Genomic DNA, 17,899 nt, shown 5'->3' on the forward strand with positions numbered 1-17,899 from the left:
GTCTTGATCCTTTCTTGCACAAGGGGGTTACAACAGCGATTTTCCGATCATCTGGGACTTTGCCTGACTCCAGCGACTTTTAAAAGATTACAATCAATGCCTTTGCTATTTTCTCAGCCACCTCCCTCAGATCTCTAAGATGTAGCCCATCCAGGCCAGGAGATTTATCAATTTTTAGACCTTTTAGCTTTTCTTTCAGTTTCTCCTTTGTAATGGCTACCACACTCAACTCTGCCCCCTAACTCTCCTCAATTGGTTGGGATATTATTCATGTCTTCCACTGTGAACACTGACGCAAAATAATTAAGTTCTTCAGCTATTTCCTTATCTCCCATCACTAGCCTTCCAGCATCAATTTGGAGCAGCCCAATCTCTACTTTTGCCTGTCGTTTGTTTCTTATGTATTGAAAGAAACTTTTACTATCATTTCTGATATTACTGGCTAGCCTACCTTCATATTTGATCGTCTCCTTCCTTATTTCTCTCTTTGTTATCCTCTGTTGGTTTTTGTAGTCTTCCCAGTCTTCTGATTTCCCAGTGCTCTTTGCCACTTCATTGGCTTTCTCTTTTTCTCTGATACATTTCCTGACTTCCTTTGTCAGCCATGGCTATGTAATTCTGCTCGCCCTCCATCCCCCCCAACCCCCCGATAATCTTTCTTTTCTTTGGGATGAACCTCTGTACTATGTCCTCAATTCAACCAGAAACTCCTGCCATTGTTGCTCTACTGTCTTCCCCGCTAGGCTCTGCTTCCAGTTGATTTTCATCAGTTCCTCTCTCATGCCCCTGTGATTACCTTTATTTAACTGTAACACCATTACATCCGATTTTGCCTTCTCTCTTTCAAACTGCAGACTGAACTCTACCATGTTACGATCGCTGCCTCCTAAGTGTTCCCTTACTTTAAGATCTTTGGAAAAGTCTGGCTCATTACATTGCACTAAGTCCCTTGGTGGGCTCCATCACAAGCTGTTCTAAAAAGCCATCCTGCAAGCATTCCATGAATTCCCATTCTTTGGATCTATCAACAACATTATTCACCCAAGTCCCCCGTGATCACTGTGAGCTTGCCTTTCTGACATGCCCTATCTATTTCCTGGTACATCTTGCGCCCCTGGTCCTGGTGACTGCTGGGAGCTCTGTACATAATTCCCATTTGCCTTTGTGGTTCCTCAACTCCACCCACAGAGACTCCACATCATCTGAGCTTAAGTCATTCAGTGCCATAGATTTAATTTCATTCTTAACTAACAAGTTTGCGGATGACACGAAAGTCGGAGGAGTTGTTGACAGTGAGGAAGCATGTGGCACCCCCTCTGCCCACCTCCCTATCTTTTCAATAAGTCGTAAATCCTTGGATGTTTTAACTGCCAGTCCTGAACCCCCTGTAACCACATCTCTGTGATGCCTACCACATCATAATCATTCACGATGATTTGTGCCGTTAATTCAGCTACTTTGTTACGAATACCTCAAGATACGGTCGTAAAAAAGACCTATGGCATGCTTGTCTTCATTGGAAGGGGCATTAAGTATTAGGATAGACAAGATATATTGTAGATTTATGGAACTTTAGTTTGGCCACACTTGGAATATTATGTAGAGTTCTGGTCACCACAGTACTAGAATGATGTGGATGCTTTGGAGAGGGTATAGAGAAGTTTTACCAGGATGTTGCCTGGTCTGGGGGATTTTAGCTATGAAGAAAGGTTGGATAGACTGGGTTTGTTTTCACTGGAATGCAGGAGGTTGAGGGGTGACCTGTTAGAAGTTTATAAGATTAATAGGGGACACAGGTTCAAGCTGTGGGGGCAGGTGGGGGGGGGGGGGGGGAGTTTAAAAGAGAAGTGTGAGTCAAGCTTTTCACACAAAGGGTGGTGAGTGCCTGGAACACGCTGCCAGAGGAGGTGGTGGAAGCAGACACAATAGCAGCATTCAAGAAGCACCTGGATGAATACATGAATAGGAAGGGAATAGAGGGATATGGATCCTGTAAGTGAAGACAGTTTTAGAATGGCGGGGCAAAACATGGCTTGGAGGGCCGAAAGGCCTGTTCCTGTGCTGGATTGTTCTTTGTTCTTCGTTGAACGCGGAGAGATGTCTTCTTTCATGGATCAAGGGGCACTGTTTTAAGATTAAAGGCCATCTTTTCAGACTGGAGTTAATGAGATTATTTTTTTCTCTCAGAGAGCAGTGTGACTTTGAAACTGACTGCCAAAGCAAATGGTCAATGCAGGGTCTTGAAATATATTGAAAGCGGAAGTGCAGATATTCTTGTTGAGCAGGGGTGAGTGAGGGGTCGTTCAGGATAGCTGGGAACATGAAATTTGCAACAAAAACAGAGCAGCCACAAATTTGTTAAACATCTGGTGGGCTCGAGAGGTTGAAAGGTCTACTTCTGCTCCTCTTTCATACATTTCATTGCTCGTATAACTCCTTCAGTTCAGGGCTTTCAGTCACATTTTCTTTGGTGTCACATCTGATCATAAAGCAACAGACGTTTGGCCTTTTAGGAAATCATTTCTGATGCCAGTCTAGTAGACCCTCAGGCACAATATTAACTTTTCAGGGGGACATTGTTATTTAACTAGCCTCAAAGTGAGAAGTTTGAATGGGACACATACAACTGCTGTTGACAAATACAGTAACAAACAACGTTTAGCTGGAATGCATGGGCACAGAGTAATTTGACAAACAACCCTGAACAGGAGTTTAAGGAAATCTCCTTTATTTGCAAAGTTTGTACAGCTCTAAGAATGGCCCAATGTGAAATATATCATGGATTTGATTAAAAAAATAAACTCTACGAAGGCATAAATCAGAAAATCTCAGTGGTTTTAAAGTTAGGTAATGGAAAATTCTATTAAATCCAACAAGTCTGACCAAAATAGAAAGGACTTGCATTCATGCAGAAAATTCTGTGGCCCTAGGACATTGTGATGTAAATTATATTCAATGAAGTCGTTTTTTTGAAAGAAAGTTTACACACAGCTGTTACTCCCGTGAACAGCAGGTCACAGTGACATGGGATTTTAAAAAATCTGTATGTTCACACATGGGACGTGGGTATCGCTGGCTGGACCAGTATTTATTGCCTGTCATTAATTACCCTGAAAAATATGGTACTCAGTTGCCTTCTTGACCTACAATGCCTTTCTGTGGGGGGGGGGAGTTCCAGGATTTTGACGCAGAGATACTGAAGGAACAGTGATAAAGTTTCATGTCAGGATGGTCAGTGCCTTGTACAGGAACTTGCAGAGGGTGATGTTTTCATGTATCCCATGTTCCCATGAAGGGCCGGATGACCTACTCCTGCTCCTAGTTCTTATGTTCTTATCTGCTGCCTTTGACCTTGTCGATAGATGTGTTCATGGGTTTGGAAGGTGCTGTCTGAGATTTATTTGGTAAATTTCTGCAGTGCATCTTGTAGCTAGTACACACTGCTGCTACTGAGCATCAGTGGTGGAGAGAGTGAATGTTTGTGGATGTGGTGCCAACCAAGTGGGCTGCTTTGTTCTGGATGGTGTCAAGCTTCTTGAGTGTTGTCAGAGCTGTACTACCCTGGCAATGGGGAGTATTCCATCACACTCCTGACTTGGTGATTAGTGGTTGGTGGACAGACTTTGGAGAGTCATGAGATAATTTTCTCACTGCATTATTCCTAACCACTGAAGTGCACTTGTAACCCCAATATTTTTATGGTGAGACCAGTTAAGTTCCCGGGCTGAAAATATGTTGCTGGAAAAGCGCAGCAGGTCAGGCAGCATCCAGGGAACAGGAGAATCGACATTTCGGGCATAAGCCCTTCTTCAGGAAATGTCGATGCCCGAAATGTCGATTCTCCTGTTCCCTGGATGCTGCCTGACCTGCTGCGCTTTTCCAGCAACACATTTTCAGCTCTGATCTCCAGCATCTGCAGACCTCACTTTCTCCAGTTAAGTTCCCGGTCAATGGTGACTCAAAGGTACGTGCTTCATGTGAAAATTCTGTGGCCCTAGGACAATGTGATGTAGACCATATGTTAGACAGGGATTCAGTGAGGGCAATGTCATTGAATATCAATGTCTGGTGGTTAGATTGTTTCTTCTTGGAGATGGTCATTGTCTGGCACGCATGTGCTGCAAACCAATAACATGTGAGCTCAGAGGTGTGTATGATACAAGACTGGCATGTCAGCCATGATTTTATCTGCCTCCCATAAAAGAGCACAATCTATTCAATGAGCTTCAGATAACATACACATGATCAAATTGTTTTGTTGATGTGTTCCCATTTAAATCATATATTTGGAATGTGTGTAGGACTCTCACTCCTTCCTTATCCAAAAATCATCTCATTTTGCATGAGCAACTGTCCCTTATGTTTCTACAATTCCACCATTATAACATGAACAAGGAAAAAGACGATGAAACTTGTCTTTTCGAACCCCTCTGTGTAACTGAAGCATAACCTCCCTTCTCTTGCAGTTAGATCCCCCGACAAAGAAACATAGAACTCTATTTGATTTCTTGATTACTTGCGTTTTAATGTTCTGTGATTAATGTATTAGATTTCTGTGTATGTCTGAACTCAGAGGCACGGTGGTTTAGTGGTTAGCACTGCTGCCTCACAGCGCCAGAGTCCCAGGTTTGATTCCAACCTCTGGCGACTATCTCTGTGGAGTTTGCACATTCTCCCCGTGTCTCTGTGGGTTTCCTCTGGGTGGTCCGGTTTCCTCCCACAATCCAAAGATGTCCAGGTTAAGTGATTTGGTCTGGTTGATTGTTAAATTACCCACAGTGTTCAGAGATATGTAGGTGCATTAGTCATGAGTAAACATAGAATAATAGGTTTGGGGAATGGTCTGGGTGAGTTACTCTTCAGAGGGTCGGTGTAGTATTATTGGGCCAATTAGCCTGTTTACACACTGTAGGGATTCTAGGACATTAGTTAAACTTGAATTCCCTTTAACACAACTATGTTGTCTTTGCCTGATTACATTGAACCCATCCAATTGCCCTGTTATAATGTCTGTGTTAATAACCTCTGACACTTTACTTATTAAGCTAACTGGCCTGTAATTTCCTGCTATTTCCTTCCCTATTTGAACAAAGGAGTTAAATTAGCTGTTTTCCAAGGTAAGGGAACCTTCACCGAATCTAATGAAACTTGCAAAATTTAAAATCAATGCACCAATTATCTCTCAAGCTGAGGATTATTATGTTCATATCTTATGTATGTGTCTTCCAGGGGGTTGCGCCTAAAACCAGGGCAGACATGCCCGCCTTAGATCAGACATATCTTTGAATGAACAAGTTATAGGTTCAGATCCCAGGTCACTGTGACCTGCTGGTCACGGGAGTAACAGCTGTGTGTAAACTTTCTTTTAAAAAACGACTTCATTGAATATAATTTACATCACAATGTCCTAGGGCCACAGAATTTTCTGCATGAATGCAAGTCCTTTCTATTTTGGTCAGACTTGTTGGATTTAATAGAATTTTCCATTACCTCACTTTAAAACCACTGAGATTTTCTGATTTATGCCTTCGTAGAGTTTATTTTTTTAATCAAATCCATGATATATTTCACATTGGGCCATTCTTAGAGCTGTACAAACTTTGCAAATAAAGGAGATTTCCTTAAACTCCTGTTCAGGGTTGTTTGTCAAATTACTCTGTGCCCATGCATTCCAGCTAAACGTTGTTTGTTACCGTATTTGTCAACAGCAGTTGTATGTGTCCCATTCAAACTTCTCACTTTGAGGCTAGTTAAATAACAATGTCCCCCTGAAAAGTTAATATTGTGCCTGAGGGTCTACTAGACTGGCATCAGAAATGATTTCCTAAAAGGCCAAACGTCTGTTGCTTTATGATCAGATGTGACACCAAAGAAAATGTGACTGAAAGCCCTGAACTGAAGGAGTTATACGAGCAATGAAATGTATGAAAGAGGAGCAGAAGTAGACCTTTTGGCACCTTGAGCCTGTCCAGCTATTCCATTATTCGAAGATATCATGTTATCAAAAAATCTATTAATGCAGAAATGCAAGTTCGAGATTGGAGCCCTGGTTTGAATCCCCCCAGGGCTGATGATGGGATTTGAATTCAGTGCAAAACAAATCTTGATTCAAATGTCTAATAATGACCATGAAACTACTGTCAATTCTCTTTCAAATTTATCTAGTTCACGGGTATCTCCTCGGGAAGGAAATCGACTGTCCTTACCGGTCTGGCTTACATGTGACTGGAGACCGATAGCGTTGCCCTTTAGATAATTACTGGCAGCTGGGTCAATGATATTCATAGAATGTGGACGAAAAATCCTAATCTCTTTGTGGTGTAAATTCCACAATGAAATGGGGGCAATTTTAGTCTCACCACCAAGATTGGGGTTGGATAAAAACAGTCAATTAGGATAAGTCAGGTTTCTTGATAAGTCACACCCTCTGTCTGATCGTTCCCTCTGTGTCAGAAGTTCCAGTTCGAGTTCTTGTTCTCTGAATAGATTTGAACCCAAAATAACATGATGAAACCTCCAACTTGACACTGAAGGAGTAGTAGGATTGAGCAAATATCCCTATATTCTACAATACCGGACAAGATCCTGGATTTCTCTAACACTCCAAAAGTCTGAACCCAAGTACTGCAACAAATACACACAGAGCCTGAGTGATTTTGGTCTGGGACCATTTCCAGCTTCACTCTGAGAGAACAATCAACCAGACCTAACACTCTCAACCCAAAATAACTTTTATAACTTGGCCTTCATTCCAGACATCATAGAACCTATATAGATCCCAGACATTTAACTTTGTTCAATATTCATTCAGAGAGATATTGGGCATTTAACCTAAATCCAAATACTCATTAACTACCTGGAAGCCAATTGGCTTCACTGGGAACACAGTGGCAAGCACAGATTTGGTGCCAAGATAAAAAGTCTAAAATTTGTATAATTGTAGGCCATGATCTCAACCAAAAGGGTTATCTCTCCAAGAGTTATCCACACAGCTACCTCCAAAAGAGGGATCCCAAGCAGCTGTCTCCCGAAGAAGCATTCTAAACAGCAATCCCTAGAAGAATAATTCCAACAGCTAACTCCAGCGGCTATTTCCAAGAGTTATCTCCAGAAGGGGGAATGATGAGATGAGGTGAGGTTCCCTACAGTGTGGAAACAGGCCCTTCGGCCTAACAAGTCAACACCGATGCTCTGAAGAGTAACCCACCCAGACCCATTTCCTTCTGACTAATGCAACTAACACTATGGCCAATTTACCTGACCTGCACATCTTTGGACTGTGGGAGGAAACTGAAGCACCTGGAGGAAACCCACGCAGACACGGGGAGAATGTGCAAACTCCACACAGACAGTCACCCGAACCTGAGACCCTGGTGCAGTGAGGCAGCAGTGTTAACCACTGAGCCACCGTACCACCCCAGAATCCTGACAGCAATTCCGAAACCTGCCGACACAGGTCTGTACCATACCAGGCTAACCAACAGTAACCGACCATGACCAACAGACCAGAAAACCAACAAACTCCAAAAAGCATTGACACGACCAACACCACAAAGCCTCAGGCAGATCCTGAGGTGAAAACCAGCCTGTAAAACCACAAGAAAGTAAGGAAAACCAAGTACTCACTTTATAAATCCAACACACGTCCTACTACAGCAGCAGACTCAACCCAGTCTGAAAGCTTACACAATCCGAAGTCTTCTTTGAGGTACTGAGTATGGCAAGCAGGAATGGCCAGCGGCACTTCAAAATTACCTTTTTCCCCCAGTGGTGAGCGTAACCTTGCGAGACCTCAAGGTTTCCAACCTTGCTAGCAGGGAGGGGAAGGTGAGTGGTGACAGTTCTGGAGACAGAGTCATAGAGATGTACAGCATGGAAACAGACCCTTCGGTCCAACCCGTTTATGCCGACCAGATATCCCAACCCAATCTAGTCCCACCTGCCAGCACCCGGCCCATATCCCTCCAAACCCTTCCTATTCATATACCCATCCAAATGCCTCTTAAATGTTGCAATTGTGCCAGCCTCCACCACATCCTCTGACAGCTCATTCCATACAAGAACTACCCTCTGCGTGAAAAAGTTGCCCCTTGGGTCTCTTTTATATCTTTCCCCTCTCACCCTAAACCTGAACCCCAAAGCTCTGAGGTCTGATTAAAAATTTATGTGATTAAAACTGCTGTTTACTTCTAACAGTGTTGAACCTGTATTTGAGTTAATAATTTATTTAATTAAAGTCCTGTCATTTTTGTGTCAATTTCATTGTTTATTACATTTGCCTTTTATTTCTTGTATTATACTTACCTTTTTGTTTTTAATAAACACCTATTTTGCCCTGAAACACCTACCTACTGCCTTCTTTGTTTCACATTCCTAAATAAGTCGTCCAGTGTCAGAATCAATGATCTGGAGTGATTTGAACCACCTAAAATCAGCAAATTACTGATCGCAAACCAGAACCCTACAGAGTGTTACAGTTTTGAAGGCACTGTCTTTTAGACAAGATCTGAAACATTCCCATCACAGGCTACCAAGACCAGCTTCATTGTTCTCCTTTAAGATAGCACTAAGGAAACATTTACTCCCATCAGAGAGAGGAGATGGAGCGTCCAGGTACATTCTTGTGGAAAGACAGTATTGGGTTCAGTCTTTACACTTTAGCCCTGGAGTAAGACTTGAACGTGCCATTTTCTGACTCAAGGGCAAATGTGGCTAACTGAGCCACAGCTGACATGGTCCCAATTCTCTTTGATCTTTATTCTTGGATGGGATGTGGGCATTGTTGGGGAGACCCACATTGATTGACCATCCCTAATCAGATAAAGGAACAGAATTAGGCCATTCATCCCATCCAGTCTGCTCAGCTGATATGTTTCTCAACCCCATTCTCCCTGCAACCTTTGATCCCCTTATTAGTCAAGAACCTATCTATCTCGGTCTTAGTTAAAAATCACACAACACTACGTTACAGTCCAACAGGTTTATTCAGAATTACTAGCGTTCGAAACACTGTTCCTTCATCAGGTGGTAAAGAAGCTTTGCTTCAAAAGTTAGTGTTTCTAAATAAACCTGTTGGACTGTAACCTGGTGTTGTGTGATTTTTAACTTTGGACACCCCACTCCAATACTGGCTCCTTCAAATCATCTCTGTCTTAATTACACTCAATGACTTGGCCTTCACATCCGCCTACAGCAATGAGTTCCACAAATTCACCACCCTCTGGCTGAAGAGATTCCTCCCCGGCTCAGTTTGAAAGGGTCACCCCTTCACTCTGAGGCTGTGTCGTTGAATCCTAGTCTCTCCTACTCGTGGAAACATCTTCTCCGCATTCACACTATCCAGGCCTCTCAGTATTCCGTAAGTTTCAATCAGACTTCCCCTCATCCCTTTAAACTGCATCGAGTACAGACCTAAACTCCTCAGCCGTTCCTCATATAACAAACTCTTCATCCTCAGGATCATTCTTGTGAATATCTTCTGGACCCCCTCCAAGGCTAGCACCTCCTTCCCAAGATTGCATTATTCAAATCGCAGTCTGACCAGAGCCTGATACAGCCTCAGCAGTAAATCCAGGCTTCCAAGCAGTTCAAACAATTTACATTGGAATCCAGGAAGATATGAGTGGTGTGGGCTTGGTGGGAGGTAAAATTTAAACTGAAAGAACTTCAGCTGAATTGAATTCTGGCCTGAAATATCCTGCTTTCTGTCCCTCACCATCTTCAGCAAAGGAGTTGCATTAGCTGTTTTCTAAATTAATGGAACTTTCCCTGAAACTAATGATTTTTACATTGAAACCAATGCATCAACAATCTCACGAGCTGAGGGCAAAAATGTAACCACCAGATGAAATACTGAAGAATGATTAGACTAAGGGTGACACACAAATAAGACAAAACTATTTTTTATAATCCAGTTCCATACCACTAAAATTTAAAACAGAAATCTGAAGATCCAGCAAAGGACGACCAAGGGATTGATTAAGAAGGGGACAATAGAGTATGAAAGTGACTGTGAAACATTCTGTCAGCATGGGTATTGACTTATTTAAAGAATAAACCTTTTTCACCACAAATTAAAGAAATATTTTCCTTTGAACTCATTTTCAACTGAAGTTTAACTCCTGAAAATGTAACTGTAGCTTACAATCATCAACTGATGGTGGGAAGTATTTTGTTTCCAAGGACTGACTGGTTGGTTACTATCAGGTTGGTAACCGTCAGGTGGTTATTGTCAGATTGGTAATTGTCAGGTTAGAACATAGAACATAGAGCATACAGCAATACAACGCAGAAGAGGCCCTTCGGCCCTCGATGTTGCACTGACCTGTGAACTAATCTAAGCCCAACCCCCTACACTATCCTATCATCATCTATGTGCTTATCCAAGGATTGTTTAAATCTCCCTAATGTGGCTGAGTTAGCTACATTGGCCGGCGGGGCATTCCATGCCCTTATCACTCTCTGAGTAAAGATCCTGCCTCTGACATCTGTCTTAAATCTATCATCCCTCAATTTGTAGTTATGCCCCCTCGTACAAGCTGACGTTATCATCCTAGGAAAAAGACTTTCACTGTCTACCCTATCTAATCCTCTGATCATCTTGTATGTCTCTATCAAATCCCCCCTTAGCCTTCTTCTTTCCAATGAGAACAGACCCAAGTCTCTTAGCCTTTCCTCATAAGACCTTCGCTCCAGACCAGGCAACATCCTGGTAAATCTCCTCTGCACCTTTTCCAATGCTTCCACATCTTTCCTGTAATGGGGCGACCAGAACTGTACACAATATTCCAAGTGCGGCTGCACTAGCGTTCTGTATAGCTGCAGCATGACATTATGGCTCCAAAACACAATCTCTCTACCAATAAAACCTAGCACACTGTATGCCTTCTTAACACCGCTATCAACCTGGGTGGCAACTTTCAGGGATCTATGTACATGGACTCCAAGATCCCTCTGCACATCCACACTACCAAGAATCTTTCCATCGACCCAATATTCTGCCTTCCTGTTATTCTTCCCAAAGTGAATCATCTCACATTTAGCTGCATTGAACTCCATTTGTCACCTCTCAGCCCAATTCTGCAGTTTATCCAAGTCCCCCTGCAACCTGTAACATTCTTCCACACTGTCCACTACTCCACTGACTTTAGTGTCATCTGCAAAATTATTAACACATCCACCTATGCCTGCGTCTAAGTCATTTATAAAAATGACAAACAGCAGTAGTCCCAAAACAGATCCTTGTGGCACACCACTAGTAACCGGACTCCAGGCTGAATATTTTCCATCAACCACCAGTTGCTGCCTTCTTTCAGAAAGCCAGTTTCTAATCCAAACTGCTAAATTACCCTCAATCCCATTCCTCTGTATTTTCTCCAATAGCTTACCATGTGAAACCTTATCAAAGGTTGATAACTGTGAAGGAGCGGTGACATGGAGGAGAGGTGGTGTGGTTAGAAGGTGGAGGTTTTGCGAGAAGTGGACATTTTGAAGTTTGGATTCTACTGATCAAAAGGTTGTAGTACAAATTTTTGCTGGAAACCATGTATTCCGAGTCCTCTGTTTCCCAGTTTAGAAACTTGAAGAAAAAGCTTTAAGCCTTTCCGTGACATACAGCCTCAAAGATTTATAAGGTGGCAAGACCATAGTCATAGGAGCAGGTGTAGGCCATTCAGCCCATTGAGTCTGCCCCTCCATTAAATGGGACAATGGCTGACTTGATGATCCTCAACTCCACCTTCCTCCCTTTCCCTCATTTTTCTTGACTGCTTTACTGATTAAAAATCTACCTATCTCAACCTTAACATCCTGGTTTCTACAGCTTCTGCAGTAAGGAGTTCCCTCTGAGAAAATAAATTCCTCTTCATCGCTGGTTAAAATGAGTTGAATATTAATGTCCTTGTAAAATGAATTTCTCAATATTGACTATGAATTGAATCATTTATTGTCACGTGAATGCAATATAAAATACAATGAAAAGTGTGTGCAGTCATCATGCATCGGAGCTATTCTCATGAACTTAAAATAAAATTAAAAAATAAAGAAAGAGAGTCCAACTTGTTCTCCTCCACTGCCAGAGTTCCACTCTGGACGATACAGGCTGGCTGACTCTGGGGCCACTCTACCTCTGAAGCTGCTGCTGCTCTGAGGCCCATTGAAGCTGCCTTTCTACTGAAGAGCTCTCTTTAGAAGGTAAGTACAGAGAAAACTAAAAACAAAAACTGAGAAAAGAAGAGGGAAAAAGTAAAAGAAAAAGCTGATGAAGGGGACAATCCTGGGCAAAGGATCCTGGACTCTGCCATACTCTGCTTCCAGGTAAAAACAATGACTGCAGATGCTGGAAACCAGATTCTGGATAAGTGGTGCTGGAAGAGCACAGCAGTTCAGGCAGCATCAGAGGAGCAGTCTGCTTCTGTCATTTTTGGATTTGATAGCCACTACACAGGTCAAATGAAATTTAATGGAAAAACTATAACAGCAGGACTTATCTCTTTATTTCTAGCATATGAAAATAAGGAGAAGAATTTCTTTTTAAATCACTGAGGTCACGATGCCCATTGAACTGGCATCAGCCATTCATCTGGTATCAAACACACCTTATTATGAGTGTATTGATTTTGAAAATAAGATATATTTGTTCTTAAAGGCAAGTTCCGTGCTGAGCACAGCAAAACACTGAATTATGCCAAACAGGCCACCCACACCCAAAAGTAATTCTTGCTTTAATTTGAAGAAATGCATGATGCTAAATAAGCATGAGCTTACAGTTTTGATCTCCTTATCTGAGGAAGGGTGTTCTGGCAGTGGAACAAGTACAACAAAGTTTTAGCAGACTGATTCCTGGGATAGCTGGGCTGATGTGTGAAGAGATACTGGATCAGTTAGAGTTATACTCACTGGAGTTCGGAAGAATGAGAGGGAAATCTCATAGAAACCTGTAAAATTCTAACAGCACTAACAGGTAAACAATGATCCTGTTTGCAATGACCAGGGATTCCAAAACTGGGGATCGCAGTTTAAAGATATGGGGTAAGCCATTCAGTCCTGAAATGAGGCTAAGTTTCTTCAGCCAGTGAGCCTGTGGAATTCTCAGTCAAAGAAAGCAGAAATGTTAAATACTTCAACAAGGAGTTAGATATTGTTCTTAGAGCTAATGAGTTTAAAGGGTATGGGGGAGAAAGTGGGAACAGGCTACTGAATTGGATGATCAGTCATGATCATATCAAATGGTAGAGTAGGCTTGAAGGACTGAATAGCCTATTCCTGTTCCCATTTTCGATGTTTAATGTTTCTTATCACAGTGTACTTCACTGTGTCTGTAATCAGCTGAGCTTCTGTAACTCTCCCACCGTGCCGTAGGTCACCTCAAGCAAATTTTCCTTAATTAACTTTCGACTAGTTAGGACTTGCTCCTGGGGATAGCATCAAATAACCTTGGGGCCTTTTCCTCTGTAATGATCAAATTGTCGCTCTGTATTTTAACAACTGCAGTGTGCATGGAGCTGTCCCCTGTCAGCCATTTGAAATAAAATAGAAATGAATTCAATCAAGCTTATCAGCACAGAAGCTCAAAAAGGTCATTGTCATAATATTTGACTTTCAATCATTTGGTGGGGGAGGGGGTGATAGAAAGGTGCTCTTTGGAGTAAACTTAGCTAACGGATTTTCACACTTCACTCTTCCTGTCTCAGTGTTACTCATGGTGGGCAACTGATGACAACCATTAGGTGGTGGCTAACAGTTGTAATGCACAAGGTTTGGATACTTTTTCCAAAGAGTTACACAAGTATTGATGAGCTTAATAGTCGAAACTTTATTGCTGGAACAGCACAGCAGTCAGGCAGCATCCAGGGAACAGGAGATTCGACGTTTCGGGCACAGGCCCTTCTTCAGGAATCCTGAAGAAGGGCCTGTGCCCGAAACGTCGAATCTCCTGTTCCCTGGATGCTGCCTGACCTGCTGTGCTGTTCCAGCAATAAAGTTTCAACTTTGATCTCCAGCATCTGCAGACCTCACTTTCTCCTCAAAGAGCTTAATAGTCTCCTATTTAGATTAGATTAGATTCCTTACAGTGTGGAAACAGGCCCTTCGGCCCAACCAGACCACACCAACCCGCCGAAGAGTACCCCCCCCCCCCCCCCCCCCGACGAATGCTCCTAACAACTATTGACAATTTAGCATGGCCAATTCACCTGACCTGCACATCTTTGGACTGTGGGAGGAAACCGGAGCGCCCAGAGGAAACCCACGCAGACACGGAAGGCTGGAATCGAACCTTGGTCTCTGGCGCTGTGAGGTAGCAGTGCTAACTACTGAGCCACCGTGCCGCCCCTTCTATGATGTCTAGATTAGAGTGGTGCTGGAAAAGCACAGCAGGTCAGGCAGCATCCGAGGAGCACGAAAATTGATGTTTTGGGCAAAAGCCCTTCATCAAGAATGAAGACAGGGAGCCTCCAGGATGGAGAGATAAATGGGAGGGGGATGGGGCTGGAGAGAAAGTAGCAAAGAGTACAATATGTGGATAGGGGATATGACAGAGAGGAGGGTCGAGCGGATAGGTAGGAAGGGAGATTGACAGGTAGGACAGGTCATGGGGATGGTGCTGAGGAAGGTTGGAGCTGGGGTGAGGTGGGGGAAGGGGAAATGAGGAAACTGGTGAAGTCCACATTGATGCCCTGGGGTTGAAGTGTTCCGAGACGGAAGATGAGGCGTTCTTCCTCCAGGCACCAGGTGGTGAGGGAGCGGCGGTGAAGGAGGCGCAGGACCTGCAAGTCCTTGGCAGAATGTGAGGGGAAGTTGAAATGTTGAGCCACAGGGCGGTGTGGTTGATTGGTGCGGGTGTCTCAGAGATGTTCCCTAAAGCGGTCTGCTAGGAGACGTCCAGTCTCCCCAATGTAGAGGAGACCGCATCGGGAGCAACAGATACAATAAATGACATTGGTGGATGTGTAGGTAAATCTTTGATGGATGTGGAAGGCTCCTTTGGGGCCTTGGATGGAGGTGAGGGGGGAGGTGTGGGTGCAGGTTTTGCAATTCCTGTGGTGGCAGGGGAAGGTGCCAGGAGGGGAAGGTGGGTTGTTGGGGGGGGGGCATGGACCTGACCAGGTAGTCACAGAGGAAATGGTCTTTACGAAAAGTGGAAAGGAGTGGGGAGGGAAATATATCCCATCATTCTATCACTCTGGATCATGAGTAGTGCCAAACTCACTGACCATACCTGAGGATGCCAATGCTGCTCTGATCTGATGTCCACAAACATACACTCCTCTTTTAACATTTCACAGTTCTGAAGAAAGGTCATTGACCTGGAGCAGTGACCCTGTTTTTCTGTCTTTGTCGAAATTGCCAGACCTGCTGAGTACTTGCAGCATTTTCTGTTTTTATTTCAGCTTTCAAGCAACTTTCATGCACTTCCAACCCGAGATCACCAGGTAATAACTCAGTGTTATTTTAAAAAATATTTGATTATAGGATTTGAGCCTCACTGACAAGGTCAGAATTAATTGCCTGTCCTTAATTTCCCTTGAACATGTGCTGTCTGAGGTACATGGATATATCCCCTGAGTTCTTCAGGAAGGAGTTTCATAGTTTTAACCCAGTGACAGTGAAGAGATGGGGATTTAGTTCGAAGTCAGGATGGTTTGTGGCTTGGAGAGGAATTTACAGGTTGTGGCATTCCTGTGTAGCCACTGACTTTGGATGGTTGACGTCATGGGATTTGAAGGTGGCATCTTAAGCCCAAATGCCTTCAGCTCTTCATCAATGAAGTTCACATCTGGTCTGATGTGGGACTCTATGCTGGTGATGACAGTATTAAGTTTCATTCACAGTTTATGACATAGTGAAACAGATTGAGCCTGCAATCAGTAAAATCCATACAACATCCAGCCTTGGACTGTTAACTGAAGTAATGAGAGGGAATATTCATGAACACAAGGGTCAGGCCATAACCATCTCTAACAAGACCAAATCAAACAATCTCCATTGTCCTCAATAGTGTTACCATCACTGAAACCCCCACTATCAACATTTTGAAGGTTACCACCGACCTGAAACTGAACTGGATTAGCCATATAACTGTTGTGGCTGCAATAACAGGCCAGAAGCAAAGAATTTGGCTCAATCTTCGTGCAGAGAGTAATGCGCTGGCAGTGGAGGTGGTAGGGGCAGGATTGATAGTGTCATTTAAGATATATCTGGACAGATACACAAATGGGCAGGGAGCAGAGGGATAGAGATCCTTAGAAAATAGGTGATAGGTTTAGATAGAAGATCTGTGTTGGCACAGGTTTGGAGGGCCAAAGGGTCTGTTCCTGTGCTGTAATCTTCTTTGTTCTTTATTCACTCATAACAACAAATCTGTTACATCTGCACATTTTCAGTATCTGCCATCTAATCTGTTCTTCCATCTCCCTGCTGCAATTGGGTGTCCACAAAAAAAACCATTAAAATTACTGCTCCTTTCCTGTTGCTGACTTCCACCCATCCTGATTCAGCAGACAAACCCTCCTTATCGACCTCCTTTTCTGCAGCTGTGATGCACTATCTAATTAACAATGCTACTCCCCCTCCTCTTTCACCCCTCTCTCTGTTCTTTTTATAAGATCTAAACCGTTGAGCATCCAGCAATCATTCCTACCCCTGTGAAATCCATGACTCCATTATGGCCACAACATCGTAGTTCCAAGTACTGATCCATGCTCTAAGTTCATCACTCTCATTCCTGACACTCCTTGCATTGAAACAGACACACTTTTACCCATCCCTTTGTCCTATCAAGTATATATCCTTCCTGACAGACACTCTGCATTCTACTTCTGCCTGTTCAAAAACTACCCTCTCCTCTGATCTGTAGCTTTGTTTCCTATCCCCCTGCCAAACTAGTTTAAATGCTTCCAAAGTACTCTAGTGAATCTCTTGTCCAGGACATTGGTGCCCCTCCAGTTTAGGTGCAACCCCTCCTTCATGTACAGTCCCACCTTCCCCAGAACGTACCCCAATGATCTACGTACCTGAAGCCCTCCCTCCTGCACCAGCGCTGTAGCCATGTGTTTAGCTGCACTCACTCCCTGTTCCTTGACTCACTAGCACATGGCACCAGTAGTAATCTTGAGATTGAGATAAGTTAGGAGTGTGATTGAGTACACTCCACTTGCCTGGATGAGCACAAATACTCAGGATACGTCATACCATTCCAGACAAAGCAACTCACTTGATTGATGCCATGTTCACCTCCCCAAACATTTACTGTCTCCATCCTATGCTCACTCTGACGGCAATGTGTACCGTCTACAAGATGTATAGCTGGATTCACTGGGGATTTTGTGATAGTTTTCAGAACTGTACCCTCTGTTACAAAGGACAAGGGATACAGGTGTATGAGTATTCATCTCCAAATCCCACATCCCTACCCTCTGGGTGAAAGAGAAATAACATTCAATGACTTTGTAAACAAGAAAAAAGTGCTAGATCCAACCAACTGACTACCAACTTGATTCACACAGTTGTAAAGTCATATAACGCAGAAAAGCACTTCCGCCCCATTGAGTCTGCACCAATATAACTCCACTAAAGGTGTGCTAATTCCAATTTCCTGCACTTGTCCCATATCCTTCAATGTTCGGATTTTTCAAGTGGTCATCTAAATATTTTTTAAAGATAGTAAGATTTCCAGCCTCCACTATCTTCCCAGACAGTACATTCCAGATTCCCACCAACTGCTGAGTGCAAAAGTTTTTTCTCAAATCCGCAATGAAATTCTGCCCTTTAAACTGCAGGTAAAGGAAATAGTGGGCGGCACGGTGGTACAGTGGTTAGCACTGCTGCCTCGCAGCGTCAGAGACCCGGGTTCAATTCCCGCCTCAGGCGACTGACTGTGTGGAGTTTGCACGTTCTCCCC

Source organism: Chiloscyllium plagiosum, chromosome 14 (assembly GCF_004010195.1).
Source record: "Chiloscyllium plagiosum isolate BGI_BamShark_2017 chromosome 14, ASM401019v2, whole genome shotgun sequence".
Taxonomy (NCBI): Eukaryota; Metazoa; Chordata; class Chondrichthyes; order Orectolobiformes; family Hemiscylliidae; genus Chiloscyllium; species Chiloscyllium plagiosum.